The sequence below is a fragment of the Chaetodon trifascialis genome, chromosome 17 (genome assembly GCF_039877785.1).
Source record: "Chaetodon trifascialis isolate fChaTrf1 chromosome 17, fChaTrf1.hap1, whole genome shotgun sequence".
NCBI classification, from domain to species: domain Eukaryota; kingdom Metazoa; phylum Chordata; class Actinopteri; order Chaetodontiformes; family Chaetodontidae; genus Chaetodon; species Chaetodon trifascialis.
Genome location: NC_092072.1, coordinates 21434792 through 21453319, shown reverse-complemented (window position 1 = coordinate 21453319; position 18528 = coordinate 21434792). Strand labels below are relative to the sequence as shown.

The 18528-nt window shown below is 40.0% G+C and overlaps 1 protein-coding gene across 5 annotated transcripts in view; it reads left to right on the top strand.

The window, feature by feature from the left end:
* The first annotated feature begins 10758 nt into the window (after positions 1–10758).
* Positions 10759–18528, top strand: part of thrb (thyroid hormone receptor beta) — a 114482-nt gene continuing 106712 nt past the window's right edge. For 2 of the 5 annotated variants that reach the window (XM_070985326.1, XM_070985323.1), the window contains exon 1: positions 10807–11103. The gene's annotated coding sequence lies outside the window, so the exon portion shown is untranslated. Of the gene's footprint in view, positions 11173–18528 lie in introns of all 5 variants that reach the window. The other 3 variants (XM_070985324.1, XM_070985321.1, XM_070985325.1) reach the window with 2 other exon arrangements.

The following is an 18528-nucleotide window of genomic DNA, read 5'->3' as shown; positions in this document are numbered from 1 at the left end:
TAAATATTGTTGAAAAAGAGGCAGACGTATGAGGCAGTTGCAGCTTTCCAACCATTAAAGAGCTTGTTACATCCCAGGGTTGTTTTAACTTGTTTTGCCAAAAGCCCAAAGTGTCACACAGAGGCTTAATGGTGGGCTAAATGACGACGCAAATTGAAAAGCTAATAGGAAAAAGAAAAGTAGTGGGGAGACAGGAATGCAAATGGGAAAGGAGCTTAATATGTTAATAAAATTCAGGTTCATATCTGTTATAAAGTATTTTTTAAATGTATTCTGCATACGTAAGGTGAATAACTGTAATTCATATGCAAGACTTCACCCTTGCATGTAGAGCTTAATATTCTGGCACCTTTACATTCAAATTGATTAACTTCCTGATAAATTAATTACAATGAATACAAATGGGAAGGGTAGTAAACAATACACACTAAAATATATATATATAAAAAAAAAATTAAATGACACAAAATCATCACTACTATTCTATTAATTTATGATTTTCAACAATGTCTTTAAAACCTATTTGGAATTGCATCCAGACTCCTTGCTGTGGAAGACAGGAGACATTCACTAAAAAGGGAAATGGTGTCAATGGGCTCTATTTTCAATTACGCCGCCAAGTTTCAAGGATGACTGAGCCCGCGCAGGAAACTGTCTGACGCCCAGACTTCTCCCACGAGGAGACTGACGTTCTGGTCCAGAAGGTCCAGGCTCGCAGTGGCCATATCTACGGCCTCACGAAATTTATTTCAATATTGTCTATCTGTTTAGTGTGGAAAGTTATTGATCATCAGATGTTTTTTGAACTGACGTAACAGCAAATACTCACTTAATGACAAAGCGCTCCCTCCTCTCCCGTGCACTCTCCCAGTTGACACAGCACATGCAGTTCGGCCTCTCTCCGTGACATCCATGTCGTACAGCCATGTTGTGTAAGATGCAACATGCCACGAAGAATGCACCGACACTCTGAGGGCTGTATGTTAAGAAAAAGACAATCGGAGGGACAATCCCCTTTATTGGTCACACAACACATCCACATGCACACACACACACCATGCACTGGTGAAATTTTTCCTCCACCTGTAACCCATCCTGGTCATCCTTCCTCCACGGCAGACCAGGAGCGCTGGGCTGCCATCCAACCGGCGCCCAGGGACCCAGTTCCCGTTCGTCACCATTGGTCAGGTGGTGATCTTCTTGCATGTTTTTAGTGGGGGTATTTTATGGAGGATACCCCAGGTGAACATGGGGAGAACATGCAAACTCCACACAGAAAGGCCCTTTTTCCTCGAGCAGCAGGCACCGAAGGGATGGTGGAGGACACGCCACTGCGCCCACAGTGGGATTCGAACCGGGACCCTCTAGCTGTGAGGCGACAGTGTTACCACTTGTGCCACTGAACCACCTGTCCGGTCCAGACATCTAAAACGCATTTTGAGAACCCCAAATGTGCCTTCGATGACTGAATGAGCATCGTTCAGCTGAAAACACCGTTAAAACCACGCTGCCGTCTTGTTGACAGTGTGATATATGGCGTCATCAACCACGTTTTCAGTGGATAGCCGTTATCACCTAGCAGCCACCCATCCAGAGGGGTGTCCCCCTGAAAGACTGTAGGGATGCTAGAATTCACCAGGATGAACGAGTCATGTGCCAACCCGGGGAAAGTGGCATACACGTTTGTCACCAGGCAATTTGAGTCACAGATCACCAGACATCCCTGTTTCACCTGTGTACATTCAGTCAGGGTGAGTGACCATTACGCGTGCTGAACGCGCTTGTGATGTGGTCAGATGAGATACTGATCAAAATATATAAATTTAGGTCTGACTGTATGTGCTGACTCAGATAGTTGCATTGAATCGTGGCTGTTGCTAATTATTGATCGCAGTGAAATGCCAGACACTGTGGAAACCTGCCTGTGAGGTGTTGGTGACGTGAGGGGACGACTCTGCCGGTTTACGAAAATCCACTTGCCCAGCAGTGCATCGCCAGCGCACAGAGTTGACCAGGTCTGGGGTGGCGAGCTTTTACGCCGCCGGCGTGGACCAAAATGGAACGAAAATCCAAATCTGTTAGTTGATTATGCTGACACCTCATGCTATTGCGCCGCAGCACCCATCCTGGTGCACCTCTGTGCGCCTCCAAAATACGACGTGCGCTGTGCGCCTGCCTGAGCTGCACGAAAATATCACTGTGCGGGGTGCGCACTCTGCGCCGCGCTGGGGGCGGAATCAAAAATAGAGCCCAGTGTATCTGGATATAAGTTTCATTGTAGCAATCAATGCAGAACAAAAATTGTTTACGGCTATCAGTTTACTAAGTCTAGACATTTGTAGAGCTTCCATAACATAATTTGTTGTACTAACTTAATGAGGGCTAATTAGCATTAGCTCATGGGCTAACACCGTGAATGACGTCATGTGAATCGCCATAACTGTCCTGACAGGTGTTCAATTTATACATGAATTTAATGTTACAGCACTACATAATGTATGATTCTAATTACCTGTACTTACTGGAAAGGCAGCCGACAGACTGGCTTTCAGTGTTATTAATTTTTTTTTGAATTTCTCACCAACACAAAGACATCGCTCTCCCTATGTTTCTAGGGTAGCTGATAAATTACCATGTGTGGTTGGCGTCTGACATCTTCACACACATCTGACTCCCCATTGGGTCTGCCTCAGTATTCACGACTTGCACAATGTTGTGTGACATGTATCTGTTTTACAAACTGCATGTCTGTTAACTTCCTGCCAACTCTAAAGTAACGTTACCTTAACCTCCAACCTTGATCAATGTGCATTTATATCCTTAGATTGGTTATGTGACTTTTCACAGTTTGTTTTGTTCATACTTTTGATAGTTTTTACAATTTGTTTTTGTACCTATTTTAGCATTTCTTTATCATTCTGAAAATAACTTCAGTGATGAACCAAAGTTAAGTTTATGAGGAGGACAATTAATTTAATGTGTTATACAAAGTGACTAGCTAATGTCGCTAATGGCTAACTAAGGTGATTATCAAAATGATCAAAAACACTATACATACAAATGAACATTTAAAATAAAGGTATTATTTCAATATCAACTCTGTCATGAGCAGAAAGTAAGATGGCTTTACCTACTTACCTACATAAGTGGATGTTGCAGCCAGGAACCTCTTCACGACCGACCCTGGGGTGGCTTTCCCTGATGTGACGTGTGGTTGCCGGGTGACAGGCTCTACCATTATTTCCTCTCAGCTGTTTGGCTAATGAAGTCTTTTCAGAAGATGTACAGCTTGGTTGTTTGTGTAGGCAGTCATTGGCAGACTGTGCGGATCTGTTGCTGGTTGATGGCGAAATAAATCACAATTTCACTGTTTGGAACTTTAAATAGATAATGGCTGGGCGAACAAAAAACCTTCCAAGTCTTCAAGTGAAACTGCAGTAATTGAAAAAAATTCAAATATTAGAATGATGTTCTAAGGTACTTTGGCTCTTCTAGTTCTATCTTGCAGTGACTTGGCCTGTAAAATAATGATGCAAAAACCACACGCTATAGGTAATTTTCATCTTGAGACTGTGTCAAAAGACAAAGAACAAGGGGACTGACATCTACTGGGTCCTTGTAGTTCGAGGTCCCCTAGGACGGGGTCAGCAGGATTCAGAGCATGGATGGGAGTGTGATGAGTCTGTCGTGAGAGAAAGAGGTCACACCTTGGTGATGCTTCCAGTTGTCTTAATCTTACCTTCTCTGCCGAAGTAAAAAGATTATCACTCTTGGAATGATAGGAACACAAATCTCTTGAAAAGTGATGTATCAAATGTAAAAATGGTTATTTTTCAATATAAGTTTAGCTGTGATTAAATAAAATCATTAACCACCATAAATGTGATCTGGTTTTCATTGTAAAGAAATTGTTATGAAGTTATAAAATGTAATGCTTGTCTTGAATTTCACCCTATCAAATGGCCAATGAATGAATATGGCATATTTACAGATGACTTGTTCGGTGGTGGCCATCATTATGCATGATTTCAGAACATGATTTGTTTCAAGCCCAGGAACTGTGTCTTGACATAGTGGACAATCCGTGTAATCACAACTATGGGATCCTCACCAACCTTCAATTTTTTGCCATTCACACAAAATTTTACCTTATGACTATCTAATGAAAAACACAGGTTAAATGGTTAAGAATGCAGCTTTGTGGAAAGTGTCTGGTCTTGTGGTCTGATGGCATCAATTTAAGGAACAAATCCAGATTCATTTTGATGCCAAATCAAATAAAATTAATTTTGATGGTGATGTAAAGGACAAAAAAAAAAGCATAGAATTTGTATGTAATGAAATATATCAGTAAATTAGCTTCTCTGGCATTTGGTGCTTACTAGACTGTTGTTTATGATTGAAAGGCATACCGTATGGCTTTTAGCTCATTAGCTCACTAATTTTAGACTTCAGCACCTACTGGTACTTTAAATAAACTTGCAATCACACTGAAACGCAAGTGCTTTGCCTTACAGTTTGCTCTGCTACAGTTTCACGTTGGCATCCCTCTGCATATTACCAACACCTGCATTTACCAACTCTCTCTCTCTATCTCTCTCTCTCTATCTCTCTCTCTCTCACACACACACACACACACACACACACACACACGCACACACACACACACACACACAACAACAACAACAACTGCAGCAAAGTTTTTGCCACTTCTTAATTCTTACATTATGAATTGAGCAAACAGCTATCTGAAAATGCGTTGCTATCTTCTTCTTGTCTTCTCCTGCTTTTTGGGCATTAATTATTTTTATTTTCAGACTGCTAGGCAGCTGTTTTGGGGAGCCCATGGCTGCTGATTGCTGGGATGAGGTTTGGTGAGTCAGAGGCTGTATTCGAAAATGCCCACCATACGCTAGTATGTTGGGCATCTGAGTATACACTGATTTGTCAAAGAAATCAACTGTGTACGTTTCAATTGGCAGTTTTACGAAAAATGATGGCATATCAAAAAAGTGCTCCAGTGTTTTTAGAGTTGAGAAAGTCCATAAGCGCTTGCAGGTGTCGCTTCTAGCCAGCCAGCCAGTCATGTTCACAGTCATGCTGACCCCACATTCACACAGACCACTGCAGCCAACACAGCAGACTTTCACAACAATGGCAGAGGAAAGTCAGGCCCACAATTGAATGATATTGTTAATTTTTATACTGCTGTTTTCCATCATTACATGAAATTTTTTGATGGATCTTATTGAAATTATGCAGTTATTACCAAGGGGGAACTGTTTACAATATGACCAAACCAGCATGGGCATTAACATGAATGAAAATACCATCAATCCATACCATCATCAATAAGTTTTAGGAAAAAGTACCCAGTTTGATTGGAGTAAGGATAACAAGGATGTTACACAATACCAGGGGGACGAGCTCCAACTCGCTTACATTTGCTGTGAAGTAATACATCAAAAAATTATGAATCTGGTTCCTCCCAATCATCAGATAGGTGTTATACATCTTTCAGGTAAACATTCATCTTTGGCAAAATTGTGAAATTCCACATTTATGATTTCTCTTTTTTTAGACCAGGGGATGCTGGAGTAATAGTGGTGGTTTGCCATTAGCCATTTTATAATTATTATTAAAATAAATTAATTTAATATAGTGCTGTCAATCAATTAAAATGTTTAATTGCGATTAATCTCATGTTGTAGTTAACTCGCGATTAATCAAAAATTAATCTCACTGACATTTATCCATTCTAAATGTCCCTTGAATTATCATTTTAATGCTCTTATCAACATGGAAAAGTGGATAGGCTTGCTTTGTGCAAATGTTTTTTAATTGAAAACAACAACGTGTAGTGTTATTTCACACTAACATTCTCACTTTGAGTAGTCATTCACATTTGAATGAATCAAATTTCACACTATTTAACACTGTCAATAAACTGATGACAAACAAACAGATACTTGGTTGCAAAAAAGCCCCTTCAACAACCCCTTGTAAGGGATCAAAACAGGGTGATACAAGATAAGGTTGCAAAGTGCACATTATCGCTATTATCGATAAACTAGAACTCAGGCTATAGTGCTGTTGAACCATGGCTTTCCATTAATGGAAAGTTTAGTTTGGATGCGAAATGGATGCGAACAAGATTCAGAATTTTGTTCCCATCCATTTCGGCGTTTCGTACTTGACATCCACACAAACCAGAGCCTACTTTTTTACAGCTAGCAAGGAGGCAAGACCAAACACATGCATGGGGCATGCCTATTGTTTAGTTTCCGGTTTATAATGGGATTCTGTAGTTTTTCTTACGTTACTAGTAGTGGCCACTATCAGACTCACAGAAGTATGGACTCACAAAAGCAGACAACAGACTGATACAGTTCAAAAGGTTTAACCCAGGCAAAGGTCGGTACACGGGCAGGCAATCTAATAAGGCAGAGGTATCCAAAACAGCAGGCAGAAGAATGGTCAATGAACAAAGAGAGGGTCGAAACTCACACTAGGAAAACAGATATAAAGTATGCTGGAACTGGAAAGATGATCTGGCACAGGAGGAAGGGAAGACACAGACTAAATAAACTAGGAGGGAGGTAGCACAGGTGAAGCACATTAGGGCGGGGCAGACAATCACAATGGCGGGAAAAAGAACAAAGGGAGGAAGCAAATGTAGAGACAACACAGGGGAAAACTATCAAAATAAAACAGGAAACAAAAGAAAACAGAGACATGACAGATCCTGACAGCCACAGCTTCTAAAAAACTACAAGTTCACTAAGTCACAAAGAGCGTTAATCTCGCAATAGAAAAAAATATGATGCCGTTAAAATTGATTTGCGTTACTAATGAAATATTTTTGACAGCACTAATTTAATAGTTTCATACTGCATACTACCATGAAAAACATGGTGCATACCGTATTCACTATATAAAGCAGTAGTATGTAGTAGGCCGTTCATAAAACATTCAGAGTATTTATAAAACTTTGAAATTTGCATCACCTGGAAAGGTCTGGCCTTTTCTAACGATGACTGTGAACAAGCCATGATCCTAACAATCTCATTTAGGTTTTTAGGTGTGAGACCTTGTGCCTTTCCTTTTTTTCCTCTAAAACTGAACACAACACAACTAATACACTAATCTTGCTTAAAATCTTGCTTCCTTAAAAGAGAATGATATGTGACATCATGACTAGTACAAAGTGTGCCTGTACTGTACTAAGTAATGTCAGTAAAAATTGTAGATTATGTATACAATTTTACCATAAGGTTTCTACTCATTGTGAGATTTATGCTTTCACACGGCAGCACGGTGGCGCAGCAAGTAGTGCGCATGCCTCACAGCAAGAAGGTTGCCGGTTCGGTCCCGGGCGGGGCCTTTCTGTGCAAAGCTTGCATGTTCTTCCCGTGCATGCGTGGGTTCTCTCCGGGTACTCCGGCTTCCTCCCACAGACCAAGAACATGCTCATTAGGATGATTGGTGACTCTAAAATTGCTGGATTTTTATTAAAATTGCTGGATGCTTTCACATCCAGCCCATCCACATTAGAGATAAATTAATTTGATGGATACCATACATCTGGAAGATGGGTGAATGGATGGATGCATGGATGACAGAGTGGGAATGAGATGGGAAACAAGCTGTGACAAAGACAAATTAATTGTAATATGAAATAAAAGGTATGATGTAAATTGTTAAGCTCGCCAATTACATATAAAAACATGAGTGTACACATGTAACCATGCAATAGATATACGGGCATGCAGTACTGTTGTATGTTGGATGTGTGGGATTAGTAAAGCACTATTACATAGCAAACGTGATTGTAAAACTGAAACATAAAGTTGGCCACCAAACTTTTAAGTATAAGCTATGTGTTAACCGTGTGGTGCAATGGTCTGGAGGCTCACATTGATTGCACTACCTTGTAATTTAGACTGTCAAAGACAAACCCATGAAGAGAGAGGCTGGCAAGTTAAGAAGTTGGTTTCTCCATCTATCTATGGCCTCCATCAACTTTCAGTGCATAGAAAACATAAAGCTTTCAGGATGGACAACCATTACCTTGTAATAAAGCCTAATATAGCACAAAGTAAATAGAACTGAAGCCTGACTGCACCTTGATTTGCCTCCGTTGCATGGACATCAGCAATACATGTGACATAATGTTAGTACGAAGCTATTCATTATTAAGTTAACATTAGAATTTACACAGTGCTGGTGCAAACAGCTGCTGCTGAGGCTTCTACGCTAGCAAGCAATCGGTGGAGTTAGGTGAACTCCTTCCTCCTGAACCTGCACACAAATCAGAGACTGAGCAGTCTGGAGGCAGAGTTAAAGGAAACATTAATGCCCTTTCTCGATGGCTGCATGATGTGGACAAACGGGGTAATTTTATACCCAGAAGTAAATTTTTTTTGGCCCTATGCACCGCTGAGTAACTTTCATAGGAATGAACATGGCCCTACCTCTGAGGCTGCATCCAGGTGTCTTCATAACCTTACCAAAGAAACCTAACGTAGATAGTAATGCACTCACCAACTATAGGCTGATAACAAACCTTCTATTCACCAGTAAGATACTGGAAAATATAGTTTCAGTGCAAATTAACGCCTTTCTAAAAGAAAATAATATCCTGGAGGAATATCAGTCAGGCTTTAGAACATACCACAGCATTTAAAGTGCTCTGACTAAAATATTCAGTGACCTCAGACTAAAGTCTAATGATAATAAGGGCTCAGTTCTTGTCCTTGTAGATCTAAGTGCAGCATTTGATACGACTGACCATGGTATGTTAATCAATTGTCTTGAACAGTTCGTTGGTCTTTCTGATCTTTCTGTCAGTCTTTCTGACTGTGTGTTAAATTAGTTTAAAACATCAAAGGGATAAAGTATTTGTCAGTCTTGGAGATCGTGTGTCTGAGAAACATAACATCTCTGTTGGGGTTGCACAAGGCAGCTGCCTTGGTCCATTACTGTTCTTACTATACATGCTGCCACTTGGTGATGTCATTCGAGAGCACAATGTATGTTTCCATAGTTACGTAGATGATACATAACTGCACATCTGTGCTGAACCAAATGATGCTGCAGCTACAGACTCCATTACTAACTGTCTTTTGCCAATAAATAAACGGATGAGCAATCCTTTCTTGAGGTTAAATGAGGACAAAACTGAAATCCTACTTTAACTTTAACTCCTTGGATTAAAGCTGAGGTTACAAGACTGTAAAACATAGTTAAAGTATGACCATTTATAAACCAAAACAATGCTGAAAAACTGATTCATAACTTTACTGACTGTACCAAGCTACATTGCAAACTCACTTATTAATCATTTGCCTTCAAGAACACTGTGATCATCTGCCACTGGTCTATTGGAGATTTCCAGCAACAGCATCAAGAAAATCAGAGATGCAGCCTTTGTCAATTACACCCCAGAGCTCTGGAACACACTAACTATTGATTCAGGGAAGCCAGCTCGCTGAATTTTGGCTGTGACTTCCTGATGCAGGCCTAAAACTTTTGTTTGTGCTTTGCCTCGAATATGCACCTCTTTAAAATGTTTTCTTTTACTTGATTTTATGCATTCTAAATACTCTCTTTCTAACATGATTTTCTTACTATTATTCCATGTGTTTTATTTTCCATCTTGCGTTATGCATTCTCTTTAATTCTCTTTTAATTCTAATTTTGATCTTATCTTTCCTGTTATTATCAAGTGGGTTTTATTCTCCACCTTATTTTACATAATTCAACAGTGCTGTTTTTATGTTCAAGCTATGTCTTTTTTATGAGAAGCACTTTGCACATGTGATGTCCTTGATGTGATGCACTTTGATCTTCAGTTCCTGTATGAATGGTGCCATATAAATAACGTTTACCGTTATTATATAATTAATATAGTAGAAACAATGTTGCATTCAGAACAACTGTGCTTAATTCTGTCTGTTAAATGCGGCTTAAATGTGTTTCTTGAATGCTGTCATACATTTTACTTATGGAAAGCAATTCTGCAGTATTGTATTTTCAGATGAGTGTGAGTGTGAATGGTTGTCTGTCATTGTCTTTGGGCTTCCAAGGGCTGAAGGTGGGGCCCAAATGGGTTGCATACAAGCTTGCATGTGGCACAGGTGTCAACCACGTAGACCTATATGGGCCCCACCTTGCAAAAGGAGGGGCCCATATAAGTCCTATATAAATAACCAAGTCAAATCCAACATGAAGGCCTTTTGGGGCCACCGTGAACCAAGCACAAACCAAACTAGGACCCAAATTTCAGCCTGTCCTTAATGTGGGGTCAATGCACAAATACTGACCATCACTATTACTTTGGTGACCTACATGAAGTATTTTTGTTGGTTAGGATTTGTTGAGTGCACATGCGCATACACAGGCACCCACACAATCTGTAAAAATAAAAAAAACAAAAAAAACAAAACATGGATATCTAAAGGAATGAGAAATACATTAAAAACATATTTAAATAAAAGGCAGTAATATCGAAAGAAATGATATAGCCTTGTACTAAATAATAATAATAATAATAAGAATAATAATTAACAATAATAATTAACAATAATAACACTAATAATTTCATCCAAATCCTCCTTCTGCTTTCCTTGAACACACACACGCTCACACAGCGTTGTGAGTTGTTTCCTGCTGTCGGCACGTACCAGGCCTACTGTAAAGACAGCCAACCGCCGTCGAAAAAAGAAAAGAAAAGAAAAAAAAAACTTGGGAGTTTGTAATAAGGGCGAGGCTTATTTTGCTCGGTTCCTGACCGTGGATCGGCTCTCTGATTCCCCGTAGCGATCAGTCGGAGTGCTACAATTGTCAGTTTTATGAGTGTGTCGCTTTTTAAGGTTTGTTTTCGGCTCCATGTTGAAGTTTTTGCGTTCATAGCACAGAGTGTGACCGCCGCGGACGCTGCGAGCCCACACTGCTCTCACTCCTCACTGATATTGTACATAACGTCGCTCAGACACACACGCAGAGCTCTCGCCTGATTTGCACCAGCGCGGGTCATTTCAGGTTAAACCCTGGCGCTGTGTCCCGCTCAGTTTAGCCGACGGAGATCGACACTGATTCCAGGTGAGGAGGAATGCACGGGGACTGGGACTCCAAATAATATTTGGATACGAGGTTCGTCTTGCATATGCGGTATGTTTCATTTTTGGGATATTTTTGACAACAGTGTAGCCAGTGACAGCCCCTCCAAAAACTGGGTGCTTGACAGTCCAGCAGCTCGGTGGCCGTACGTTGCGCTGCCTGAGCTAAATGTTCATATTAATTTCAGTGCTTTTAACATGCCCACCAATGTGTTATTTATGTCCTATGGAGGGAACAGTGTTTGCCAAACTTCATTCAAAATTTCTGCAATTCAGTGCTGCCTGGCTAATCGGCAGACGGCTCACACCTGGATGAACATGACTTAGAGCTTTCCAGAATCCTATGAGTCTTTCGGACAATTCGGAGTACAATTTATGCAGCAAGTAGTATCTTTATCCTGTAATATTTAAACTTTATGATTGGTTAACACTGCTTCCTGACGCCCACGGTGGTGTTAAGTCGGAATGAGATGGCAGGAATGAAAGGAGAATTGATCAAAAAAAGTTTAAATCGTTTTCGATTTCTGATTGATTTTATTCACGCCGAATTGAACACTGCCACGTAACAATTCAGACACGTACTTATAAATCCTTTTAATATCTTGTTAGTTGTAATAAAAGAGCGAAGGCATATTAAATTGATTGATATTTGGCTCGAGGTTCAGTCAGAGCTAGAGAACAACAACACGTTCCCCGATGAGACTTAAGGGAGTTGGTTTATGGACCCAAGTTATCGTTTCCCTCGTCGCATAGTGGGTACCAGGTTCTGATAATACTTGCAATTCTTGCAGGGTCTGCTTCACACTTCCAGCTGTGGCCTGAGATATATGTCAGAAATGTATTTCAGCTCACCATTCTGATGTAACCTTTGCTTTCGCTTTGGCAACATCAACTTCACTGAGGCGCTCGATCAACATCTGGCATGCAAAATAAGCAATCTTTTCACAGTGCATCAGTGACCTTAAAGGTTGGACTTCTGAACATGACAGTTCAGTGTTATGTCACTGATATTGTACAAACGTAAGTCTGACTTGTTTGTAATTGCGTCCTTTGACAAAATATGTGGCATGAATCCTCGGGAAAATATGTTTATGAGTGAAAAGTTAGCCAGGCCTCTTTACAAATAAGTCTAAACTGTCCTCTTTGCCTTGCCGTTGTTTGCACCATCGTAGGTGACATGTTACCATAATAAGCAGAGAATGATGCCTTCAGAGGCTGTCAGAAAATGCACATGCACTCGTACATGAACGATCCAGCAAGATGACTGTGGGAGTTTTTTGGATGGTGAGGGGCTGTCGAGATGTGAAGTTTAGAGGACGGATGGCATTGAAACAGACAGCAGCTAGTGTTATTAGTACTGTTCATGATGATATTCAAGAACATTGTCTTCCTCTGTGTCAAAAAAAAGTCAAAAGACCAGAAATTTTTACATTTATTGGTCAAACAGAGCAACAGACAAAGCATTTCAACCACTGGCCATCATCAGCTTCTGATTCACTGGGAGTGACTGTAACCTGTCAATCAAGTATCGTATCAATTTCGTATTTTAAGTAAAAAACACATTTAAATGATACTGATATTAATATTTCAAAGACATATTTTGACTTTTAGCATTTTTGATTTTGGGGCATTGTTTATCTCTACTCATTATGAAAATAGCATTACTATATAAAAATGCCTCAGATACAGTACTGCCATTTTTATTGTCTAACCAGAAGCACTCAAATGACAGCTCATATTTACATGATATAATAGGAGAGTTTCCAAGGAGCTGCTGAAGGCAGCATCGGTTCTCAGCTGAGGGTATTTAAGGTCGTTCAGTCTGCCTATTTGCTGCTGGTTTGTGGGAGCCTGTGTGGACATCTTCAACTGACAGAGCAGGCTCGTGTTTGCAACAGCACAGCTGACAGAATATGTATTACTGCATGTTTAATAGAGCAGATATTTAAAATAATGTAATTTGTATACATGCAGGAAGTGTTTGTGGCAGAGGCAAACAACTGGAAAGCATCAGCATTGAATGTTCTATGCAAGTGCAAGGATGGGTATTATTAAGATTTCAACAATACTCTTATTGATATGCTATCCTTACTGGTTCTTTTGGTTGTTTTTTAAGAGAAAAAAAGGAAACAAATATTATCAGAATAAACATTTCTCTATATCTGAACAACAGTTTGCCGATGCTTTGACCATTTCACATTGAATTTCCAGACACACCCATATTTATAGCCAAACAGTCAGCTGACTAAGGGTTACTTTCAATCATTAACTCATGTTTGTTGAATTGAGTTAACTGTGTTAGTTCTGGCTAAGCGTGCTGCAGATAATATACCTGTAGGGGATGAGGATGAACCACGAGTTTGGCAGTTGAAACCTGCATTTCTCTGCCTGTACATGATGCACTTTTGTTAGATGTTTTGAAAGATTGCTCTTATTTCTGCCTTTACATGCAAAAGATTGTTTCACTGAGCATTTAGATCTCTCCGCCATTCTCACCAAGAGCAGGGCGTGTGTGCATGTCTGTGTGAGAAAGAGAGAGGCAGAGAGAGCTGGCCCCCGCCCCTCGAACATCCAGCAGGGCAGGCTCAGAGAAAGATCTCTCTTTTGGGTTGGGAATAGCAAAAATGCATCATAGACGAATGACTTCATCTTTTTGCAAATTAGAGATGGAGTTGGTGAGCTAGAAGGTGCAAGACAACGTTTATGCAGCCTAGATAAATAGGAAATCTATTTTCTGAAAGGTCCAGTGTGGAACATTTAGGGGGATTTATTCAGGGGCGCCGCCAAGCGTGGACCGGGGGGTCCCTTAACCAGCCCACCAAGCAAGCACCCTCCTCTCCCCCATCCCATATGCATAATACACTTCTCAGGTGCTGCCCAATCACCAGTAAATGAAGCTCTTTATATCTACAGAGTGAATCCACTTCCATGGAGTCGCCCATGTTGCAGCATCATGTTTCTACAGTAGCCCAGAACGGACAAACCAAACACTGGCTTTACAGATGGCCTTGTGCATTTTTCACTGCAACTGTAGGGGAGGCTGAGGTGAGGGATATTTATTTGGTTGCAGTCTGCAACCTCACCACTAGATGCCGCTAAATCCTGCACTCTGGACCTTGAATTTCTCCAAAAGCAAGAGCAGAATCGGTAATGTTGGTGGATTAATGGTAGAGTCATTAATAATTAAGCCTCGGGACCTGGTTACTACAGCACCTATTTTAAACAATTACCCCTGTGGTGTGTTTGCTGGAACTTGTCCGGCTGCTTTCAAATCTAGATGGTCGCCCTGAAGCTATGATGACAACTGACGTGACGTCAAACCACAGAGTTAATGTTCCAGTCAGGCCTGTAAGACACTGTCACACTATTTCTCAGTCAGTTATTTCATGTAATTGATTCAATTCAGTTCTTCAATTTGACGATTTAAGAGCAGTTATTTTTATTATTTTCTTACCTATTTTTATGATTATATTATTTTATTCAAAAGTTATTAAAAGTAGTGTAGATTACAGGTTTCCATGAATAAACCAGTGCTGTACCAAACAGTTTGAAGCTTCAAAACTTCAGATGATCATGAAACTGATTATGAAACTGCTTATTAAAAATATTTTCAGTACTAGTCAGAGACATAAATTACTCTTACTGGCATTTCGCACACAAAACTTTTATTGTACTTTCAGTAATGAGATTTTACTCGCCAAACGGAAGATCTACCCACATTTGGTGCTTGGCGGGTGTTAGTTCTGGACCCTGTCTGTGTGTGGCAGGGTGTGCCCTGGTGTTGGTGTTGAGGGGGCGTGGGGGGAGCATTGGGAGGTTGGCGGTATCTGTAACTGCAGAGACCCTCTGCCTGTATTTTTTGCTGTGTTCAGGATGTTTTTGGGTGTCAACCTTTGGGCAGTGGGTGTAGCCCCCCCAGCCAATAACAGCATGCAGGGTGTTAGAGTGGGACTTGGTAAAATTGTAACAACCAGGTGCCAGATCTTCAGCATGCACAAGACAGAGAGAAGCAGCCACCTTTGATTGTTATGTAGTGTTTCGGCCACAGTGACATACATCCCACCACAGACTATATACAAAATATTATACAAACACTGATTGTGATGCAGGTTATGTTTTTTACAGAGCTACTTGTGTCAAATATCATGTATCTACACTGCTTTACTCATTTCAGGCCTAACTTTTGTGTATTCTATGGAGCTGTAATGATTAATCAAATGGTGGATCAAAAGATAGTAAAATGGCATTTTGATAATTGATTAATGGTTTCATTTTTCCTTTTTAAGCAATGATGTCAGATATTTGACAGTGACAATTTGCATTATAGTATCTTTTTGGGGGGGATTTTGGACTGTCTGTCAGACTTCCATTAGAAGATGTCTTCTTGTGCTTTAGAGCATTGTGAGGGGTATTTTCTTATGCTTTATCAGGGCTGTTAAGGTAACTTTTCTTGCACATAGCACTTGTGCTACAGAGGTTGAAAGGTTTGTTGCACATATGTGACTGGCAAAAGACAATGATGTTAGACACAGAGCACCATGCAAACCTTAACAAGAAACAGGCAAACATTTTCTTTATTTGCCCATAATAGTAAATTTCAGGGACATACCACCTCTTGCTATACAGAAAATCCGTATTTTACACTTCAAATTAGCGGTCTTGCTTAATTTATGTCATCATACTTACAATACTATTTATATTAAATTCATATTGATCATACAGTATTTATTACTGTTATTGTTATTTTTTTGTCAAATAACAAACTGAAACGACTAAATAGTCCTTTTCCAAGCATAATAACCAAAAAATTTAATATTGTGTATGGCCTCCTTTGGCCTTGATAACAGCTTGCATTCTTGCTGGCATTGTTTTTATGTACTTTTCGACAGTCTCTTTTGTTATTGAGTTCCAAATAGTTTCTAGCTGTACCCACAGACTTGCTTCAGATGAAACTTTTGTGCAATCAATCTTTGAATCTACTACATCCCAGATTTGTTCAGTAGGATTCAAATCCGGACTTTGACTTGGCCAGTCCATCAGTTCCAGTACTCCAGATTCCTTTTTCTTGGTCAGTTTCTCTGCACAGCTTTGAAGCATGCTTGGGGTCATTGTCTTGTTGGTATATGAACCCACGCCCAATCAGCTTCAGCCCAGAAGGGATTCCATAATGCTAGGGCTGGGCGATATGGCTGAAAACTGTGTCCCGATATAAGTGTTTTATATTGGTCGATATCGATAATTATTAATATTTTTTATGACCTATTTAAAATGAGGACCAAGAGAAAAATACATTCAGTTTAAACATTTTTATTTTAAATTCAACCTTTCTCTGATTATAGTCCCCTCAGCTATCAAGGCAGAAAGGAAAGGAAATGTCAACACAACCATGGAAAACACTCAAATAATAAATGTAAATAAATGTGTAAAATGTAAACAGAGAGAAACCTGAGAACTTTTTTTTCTGCAGGTTTAGTGCAGAAAGTTCACAAGCTGAGTCACCTTCTGGTGAATAAAATGTTTTCAAATATGTGCAGTGTTTTGGAAACATAGCAGAAACTGAGGTATACTTGACTGAACTATAAATCCAGCCTAGACATGTGAACAACTTTAGTCACTCTTCTTACTCTAAACATACATGAACTATTCAATTAGATTTTTATTGAAAGTGTGTTTAAAAAAAAAAAAGCACGGAAGCATGTCTTTAGCTATATGATATGCTGCTGCCTCCGTTATGTCTTTGTGCCTTTTAGATGATTTGTCATCAGGCACTGAAGCAGATACCTCTGCATGGTCGTCTGCTGCTTGTGCGATGGTGCTGTGGTTGGCGGACATTGGCGAATACGGCTGCGCTCCAAAGAGTGAGCGCGGCTAAGGTGGTTAAATAAGTTTGTGGTATTACCGGTCTTGTGGGGACGACAGTCTTGCATAAGTTACAGACCACATTGGTCTGACTACGGTCCGACTTATAAAATCCAAAAAACTGCCATACTGGCGAGCTGACTTTCCCTGTTTTATCGACAATTTCTTTGCTCACTGCAGGACTCACTTTCTATTTCTCATCTCAAACACGAGACAACGAGATGGCGCAACTGAACTTGATACTGTTACATGATTGGCGCGTTAGTGTGTCTCTCTCAGTGATCAGTGATTACTCCCTACGTTGCTCAGTTACCTTAGAGCGAGAGTGCCTTTGTTCATGCAACCAACCTCGCTTCGCAACTTCTGGTTTCCTCTGACGAAGAAAAAAAATTATCGAATGTTTTATCGAACGCATTTTTTATTGATATTGATTACGTGCCTATCGCGAGACATATCGTTATCGTTTTATCGGCCAGCTCTACATGATGCACTAAGATGTTGTGGTAGACGGTCTTGTTCATGATACTGTTGATTTTCACTAATTGCCCTCGCCGTTTCCACAAATGGAACCCCACACCATAATGGAATCTCCACCGTGTTTCACTGTGGGTGCAGTGCATCTGACATCAAAACGTTCTCCAGCTTTTCTGCAGACATAAACACGATGATGCTGACCGAAGAGTTCAAACTTGGACTCATCCGTCCAGAGTACCTTCTTCCAGTCATCAACAGTCCAGTGTTTGTGCTCCCTGGCAAATCTGAAGTGTTTCTGGATGTTTGCAGGCCTCAGTAATGGCTTCTTAGCAGCTATTCTTCCCTTTAAGACTTGTTCTGTCAGTCTGCTTATGGTCATTCTGGAGACTTTCTCAGACTCTGATCTAGAAGAATTCATCTCTGCCTGAAGATCAGCAGTGGTCTTCCTTCTGTCTCTAGTACTTCTTGAGGTGTCTGACACCTGCTTCAGTTAACTTTTGTTTCCTGCCTCTTCCTTGGTGCATTTTGTAAGTACCAGTCTCAGCAATTGACTCCAAAGCATACTTGACCACACTGTGAGAACACTTTATGTCTTTCCCTATTTGTCTCAGAGACCATCCAGCATCATGAAGTGCTTTAATGTGGACTCTTTCATTTTCAGTGAGCTCTCGATGTTTTACTATTTTCAACAGGAATGAGGAATTTCAAACTGAATTCACCTTTTTATACCCAAATTGGATATAAAAAATTGGGTATAAAATTGGGTTACTGGGCTTCTCTGAGAAGTCAGAAATGAATCAAGCATGACATTCACTAAAACAAAATTTTCTGTTCAGGAATGCAAGTAAATAACTCTAATTTGACATATTAATCAAGAAATAATAATGTACTACAGTTTTGTTTTGTTTTTGTTTTTTTCAGTTTTTTTGCAAGTCAGTAAATTTGAAAATTCATGGATTACAATAATGATTATATTTTAGCATTAAAAATATCAGTTTGGTTAAAGAGCTTCTACATATTGGTGTATTAACCATTACAGAATTATAAAAAATGATTTTGGTAATTACCAATGCTG